Source organism: Anomaloglossus baeobatrachus, chromosome 3 (genome assembly GCF_048569485.1).
Source record: "Anomaloglossus baeobatrachus isolate aAnoBae1 chromosome 3, aAnoBae1.hap1, whole genome shotgun sequence".
Taxonomy (NCBI): Eukaryota; Metazoa; Chordata; class Amphibia; order Anura; family Aromobatidae; genus Anomaloglossus; species Anomaloglossus baeobatrachus.
The window spans coordinates 263,543,632-263,550,346 of NC_134355.1; the positions used below are offsets into that span (position 1 = coordinate 263,543,632).

A 6,715-nucleotide genomic window follows, 5' to 3' on the forward strand; every position below is an offset into this window, starting at 1 on the left:
ATCCAGGCCAAAGGCAGCAGCACCCAGGATGGCTGATAACGGAGAGTAGTGAAGTAGGGCTTTCACGGCCGCACCAATGACCACTATGACCGATTGTAAGATCAATGTTACTATTTATTACATATTCCGGTCAACGCGTTTCTGGAGTCTCTGCTCCCTTCCTCAGGACATACAGGAAAAAGTACATCAAATCACTTTTTTTTTTTTTACCTGTTATTAGTTTTTATGTTACGGCTGATCAGTATATACATATTCACATCACATGACTAATAATCAACAAAACATGAAAAAAAAAATTATTTATTTTCCCCAGAGACCAGAAAATACAAAAAGAAATTGTGAACAAAGGTCATACTAACAAACAAATGCTAAGATTTTTAAATTTTAATACCCTGTAGAAAATACTTGTATTTCTAACAACGGTATCCTGTCCCGTGAATTTGGTAAAATGAATAGTAGTTTCTGCACTGGTTGTGTGGGTCACAGGCTCAGTCAGCAGTGGACACGACGCTCTCTGGTTCTGGGGCAGCCTCACTCCCTGTGTCTTTACCTTCTTTGCTACGCTTGGATTTTTTGTGTTTGTGTCTTCTGTGACTGTCACCTTCTTCACTGTCATGGCGGCGCCTGCTGCTGCTTCTTCATGATTTATGCCGTGAGGACTCTTCCTTTTCTCGATGCCTCCTCTCCCTATGTCGTTCCTCCTTCTCTCGGCTAATCCTCTCTCGGTGGCGCTCGTAGCCCCTATTGGTTCTCTCGTTGTACTCTTTGTATCTGTACCGTTCCTCTTCACTGTTGTACGCTCCCACGCTGGGACTGTGATCACGTTCTCTCTCCCTCTCTCGATCTCTCTCTTTTGGACGATCACGTTCTCTGTCCCTCTCCCGGTCTCTGTCCCGTTCCCTGTCCCGTTCTCTATCACGATCTTGCTCCTTCTCTCTTCGTGGATAGTAGTCCCAAGTCCCTCTGAAGGAGACTGTTCTGTGACGACCTGAATATTGCTTTCATTAGCGCCTCGTCGACGGCCTTCCACACGAGTGATTGTAGTTGTTTGTCCGATGACATCAATTGTGCCCTACAGCTTCCTACTTGGAGGTGGAGCACTAGACTTAAATAGAGACACTGGTGACGTGAAGTCTTGTTTGATGTTCTGTAAGACGGCATCTTTTTCGGGATTGCCAGTTCGGCCCTGTTGCACGGTAATTTTATTTGTTGTTGATGAGATGGGAAGCGCTTCCAAGCCCATCCGAAGTCTCTTCTGCTTTTCACAGTAGGCTTTCCAGATATCTTCATTGAAACCATAATTGAAATAGTCTGAGAGATCAGCACCTGGCTTTCTCCACGGTTTGTCTTCAAAAGAATCCAGGTCCACCTCCACCAGAGGCACTCCATTAATACTGCCGGGAGCGTCCAGATCCACCCCTTTAACTTTTCCTCCAGCAGCTCCATAGATTCTACCTCCAGCTTTAATGTTCAGGTTAACTGGGGTTTTCCCGTAGCTGCCATACTGAGGAGCACCGGTTTTAATATCTCCTATAGTGACTATATGATTTGATGTACTTTTTCCTGTATGTCCTGAGGAAGGGAGCAGAGATTCCAGAAACGCGTTGACCGGAATATGTAATAAAAAGTTACATTGATCTTACAATCGGTCATAGTGGTCATTGGCGCGGCCTTGAAAGCCCTACTTCACTACTCTCCGTTACTATGCCTTCAATAGAAACAGATAGGTGTCATCATAGACGAGTAAACTAACCCATTGGACTATGACACTGCAAATATCACAGAAAGTCCATCAGGATTTGAAATCCCAAACTCATACATCCAATGATACAAGCTTACCACTAGACCATGGAGCAGACATGGGAAATGCATCCCACCCTAGTTCCCTTGATCCTATAGCCATAACAGATCCAACAGGCCAAAATTATAGAAATACACACATCGCTTGCTCTATCCCTTCAATAGAAACAGATAGGTGTCATCATAGACCAGTCAACTAGCCCTTTCACTATGACACTGCAAATATCCAGGAAAGTCTATCTGGATTCAAACTCCCAAGCTCACACATCCAAAGCCACAATCTTGCCACTCGAGATGAGCGATGAACCACTCGCCAATTTAAAATTTGAGAGATTTTAGTCGGTGTTCGAGTTCGACGAACTCTAATGATTTTCTTCAAGTTCGGCAGTTCGAGTTACCGTTCGATAACGGCTCAATCACCAAAAAGCGTAGCTAGTTACTAGGTGGCTTTTCACTGTAATACTGTCAGTCACTGTTAATAATGATATCATCAAAATTCAGCGTCTAGTGTTCGGGGGGACATTGGGTTTAGATCAGTGCTGCTGCTGAGTGCTAAAAGAATGACAATCGCCATTTTTGTTTTTCTAACCGCGCGTACAGTGGGGCGGACCAGGCTGTTAGCCAACCACAGACACACACACAGCAAAGTGGATCTTTGCCAAACAAGCAAGGGCATGTGTCATTGGCTGTGCATGTCACATGTCTTTGCCCTATAAGACCCGGCAAATTTCCCCATTGCCGTCATTATCCCTCTTCTGGGGGTGAGTGACAGTCACCGCTCTTGCACCCGCTGCTGCTGCGGGAAGGACACGGACCTCTCGCTGACCTCCACACTTCTCCTTGTAACTTGTGCCACCAGTCATTTATCCCATACAATGGTTGGGATTAGGGTCCTTTGAATCCTTGTGCAGCACAGCAGTTGTTGTGTAGCACGGTAATTGTTATGTATATAACATTGACTTAATACCATTTAATTTCGCTGTGGTTCAAGGACAGATTGGCATAAGGCTGTAGCTTTGCCTCCTGTTACTTAGTGACACATTTTGCTTGGGGAGTTGCTGACATTCTGAGTTCCTATATACACCTACATTCCTCCAGGTAATGTGTGCCACTGGTTATTCATCCTATACAATGGTTGGGATTTGGGTCCTTTGAATCTCTATGCAGCACAGCAGTTATTGTGCAGCATAGCAATTGTTATGTATATGACACTGGCTGAGTATTGATTTTTCAGCATGTAATCTAGCTGTGATTCAAGGACATATTGGCATAAGGTTGTGGCTTTGCCCCTTGCCATATAGTGGCACATCCCGCCTGGGGAATTACTGACATTCTGAGTTCACATATATACATCTCCACTGTTTTGTAATTACTATCTATGTATGGATATGTTACCAGTTTGTCAGCTTCTGATATGTTTTGACACTTGTTCATACGATTTTGTCACTGATTGATGGCCCATGCCCTCACTTGTGTCGTGCCGCCCCGCACCTACCCCTGCATTAATAAAGATTATCACTTTTGCACATTGGACCTTGGTCGTGTGGTATCATTATCATTATTACGACTTGTCCTCAGTCCCCATCCAGTCCCTTATGAGCAATATGGTTCCCTTCATGTTTCATAGGTATATCTGGTAAATCATGGTGTGGCTGTGGCTTTATTTGAATGTGTGCAGTATAGACATACAGTGCAATCTACACATCGCTTTAGAGATTAGGGACTACTTGTAATTTAGCCCTTTTCAGGGCTACATTACAGCCGTTCATAGCCACTTTTGCTAGGCAGGTCTGTGCCAGCGCTGTGCAGGGGTTTATCACAGTGTCTGGCTAAATCAGTTCAGGCAATTCCTTGGGGCATAGTTTCATTGTCAGGGATAGAAAGTGGGGGCTTCTCTGCTGACAAGCAAGCTACAGCACCTGTGCATTGTACACCACCTGTCCATTTTTGCTACGCAATTTTAATTGCAAAAAGTGCTGCCAGTTTTAGGGTCATGGTTTCATTGTCAGGGATATAAAGTGAGGGTTCCTCTGCTGAGAAGCAATCTACACCACCTGTGCATTGTACACCACATCTCCATTTTTGCTACGCAATTTTAATTGCAAAAAGTGCTGCCAGTTTTAGGGGCATAGTTTCATTGTCTGGGATACTACGTGAGGGTTCCTCTGCTGACAAGCAAGCTACACCACCTGTGCATTGTACACCACCTGTCCATTTTTGCTACGCAAATTTAATTTCAAAAAGTGCTGCCAGTTTTAGGGGCATAGTTTCATTGTCAAGGATATTACGTGAGGGTTCCTCTGCTGACAAGGAAGCTACACCACCTGTGAATTGTACACCACATCCCCATTTTTGCTACGTAATTTTAATTGCAAAAAGTGCTGCCAGTTTTAGGGGCATAGTTTCATTGTCTGGGATATTACGTGAGGGTTCCTCAGCTGACAATTTTGCTATACCACCTCTGCATTGTATACCCCCTGTCCATTTTTGCTACGCAATTTTAATTGCAAAAAGTGCTGCCAGTTTTAGGGGCATAGTTTTATTGTCTGGGATACTACGTGAGGGTTCCTCTGCTGACAAGCAATCTACACCACCTGTGCATTGTACACCACATCTCCATTTTTGCTAAGCAATTTTAAATTGCAAAAAGTGCTGCTAGTTTTAGGGCCATAGTTTCATTGTCAGGGATATTACGTGAGGGTTCCTCTGCTGATAATTTTGCTACACCACCTCTGCATTGTACACCACCTGTCCATTTTTGCTACGCAATTTTAAATTGCAAAAAGTGCTGCCAGTTTTAGGGCCATAGCTTCATTGTCTGGGATACTACATGAGGGTTCCTCTAGTATCAATAAAGCTAGACCACCTCTGTATTGTACACCACCTGTCCATTTTTGCTACGCAATTTTAATTGCAAACAGTGCTGCCAGTTTTAGGGCCATAGTTTCATTTTCTGGGATATTACATGAGGGTTCCTCTGCTGACAATTTTGCTATACCACCTCTGCATTGTATATCCCCTGTCCATTTTTGCTATGCAATTTTAATTGCAAAAAGTGCTGCCAGTTTTAGGGGCATAGTTTCATTGTCTGGGATACTACGTGAGGGTTTCTCTGCTGACAAGCAATCTACACCACCTGTGCATTGTACACCACATCTCCATTTTTGCTACGCAATTTATATTGCAAAAAGTGCTACCAGTTTTAGGGCCATAGTTTCGTTGTCTGGGATATTATGTGAGGGTTCCTCTGCTGTCAATAAAGCTAGACCACCTCTGCATTCTACACCACCTCTCCATTTTTGCTACGCCATTTTAAGTGTCCAATTTGTTTACAAACGAAATGAGTGGCAAAAGGACAGATGCTGGTGGAAAGGGGAACAGGCGTGTTGGAAAGGGAAAAAAAGTTTGTGTCTGTGTGGTAGGTCGTAAAGCAACAGTAACATCTGCTGAAGAAAGGCAAACTTCCAGCAAAAGTAAGATGTCTACTACTTTCCGTGGACAATCTGATGTATCCCTTTGTTACGGAAACGACCAACTCTACCAAAGGTAGATGATACACAAAAAAGCACATGCTTGAATGGATCTCAAGTGCTCCATCAAGTGGCCTCTCCTCCACCTCAACTTTAACATCCTAAAGACTCCAGTCCTCTGAGTTGTCACCCCAATCGCACTTGCTTTCTACCAGCTCTCAAGTCTCTACCCGCCCTGCAGAGTATGGGGTAACAGAGATAGTTGAGTCTGCAGAGCTGTTCAGTCACACTATAGCCTGGGAATCTGAGGTCTGCTCCAAAGCTACATTGAGTCCAGACCAGGAATTGATCTGCAGTGATGCCCAGAAGCTTTGTGACTCAGATTCAGGCCCTGATGAAGAAGTTTCTGAGCATAATGTAGACCCTCATTCACAAACTGTAACTCCTCTTGGTGGAGACAATGAGGAGCATGCTGATGACGATGAGACTCAGATACCTGATTGGAATGACAACTTAACTATTCGGTCAGGGCAGGAAGAGGTTGGCTCTGAGGATGAGAGTAGTGCAAACGCACAGAGTGATGATGAGGTTGTAGACCCCACTTACTGTTAACCCACAGTCAGGCACTCAATGAGGTCAGCATAGGCGGTGGAGGGGGATGCGACTGACGATGAGGTTAGCTTGTGCCTTCCTTGACACAGATGGAGTACTAAAAGCACGTCAACAACTTCATCCTCAGCCACAACTCTGCCTCTGAGCACAAGTCGGGGTGGCTATGCAGGTCGCATGAGCTCTAAACCTTGCCTAGCCTGGTCCTTTTTTGACATCGCAAAGGATCTCCCAACTCATGTCATCTATAAGATTTGTCGGCAATCTCTAAGTAGAGGCCAAAACCTCACTAGTTTAACTACTTTGTCCATAAACCGTCAAATGGATATCAAGCATAAGTTCCAGTGGGAAGCTCACTGTGCTACAATGCGGCCTAGCGGAGCGGGCCAACCACCGTCTGTCCCTTCGACTGCATCCCCGCGCTCTTCATCCTCTATGACTGTGGGGACAGCAGTCATACATGCTTTGCGACGTAGACCTTCAACCTCTTTAACCGCAACAGCCATTGTGATTGGCAGGTCATCAGTTGTTTTGGAAGGGGAAAGAGCTGCTGGTAATGAGCTCTCTCAGACATTGAGAGCACCACCTTTGGATGAAGGCAACATTATGTCTCCGCCTGCACTTTCCTCACAGACGAGCAGTTTTCCAAGGACACCCTACTCAACGCCGTCTCAGAACAGCAGCTAGCCCTCGGTCCCTCAGATGTGGACAAGTAAAAGACCATTTCCTCCTAGCCATGACAAAGCTAAGAGGTTGACTTTCACCCTCTGCAAGCTGTTGGCTACAGAAATGCTGCCTTTCCGCCTGGTGGACACAGAGGATTTTCGAGACCTTAT

At 44.9% G+C, this 6,715-nt stretch overlaps 1 pseudogene; it reads right to left on the reverse strand.

Moving 5' to 3' along the window:
• Positions 1–287: 287 nt before the first annotated feature.
• On the reverse strand, positions 288–6,385 carry LOC142297211 (uncharacterized; annotated as a pseudogene).
• Between the last annotated feature and the right edge of the window lie 330 nt (positions 6,386–6,715).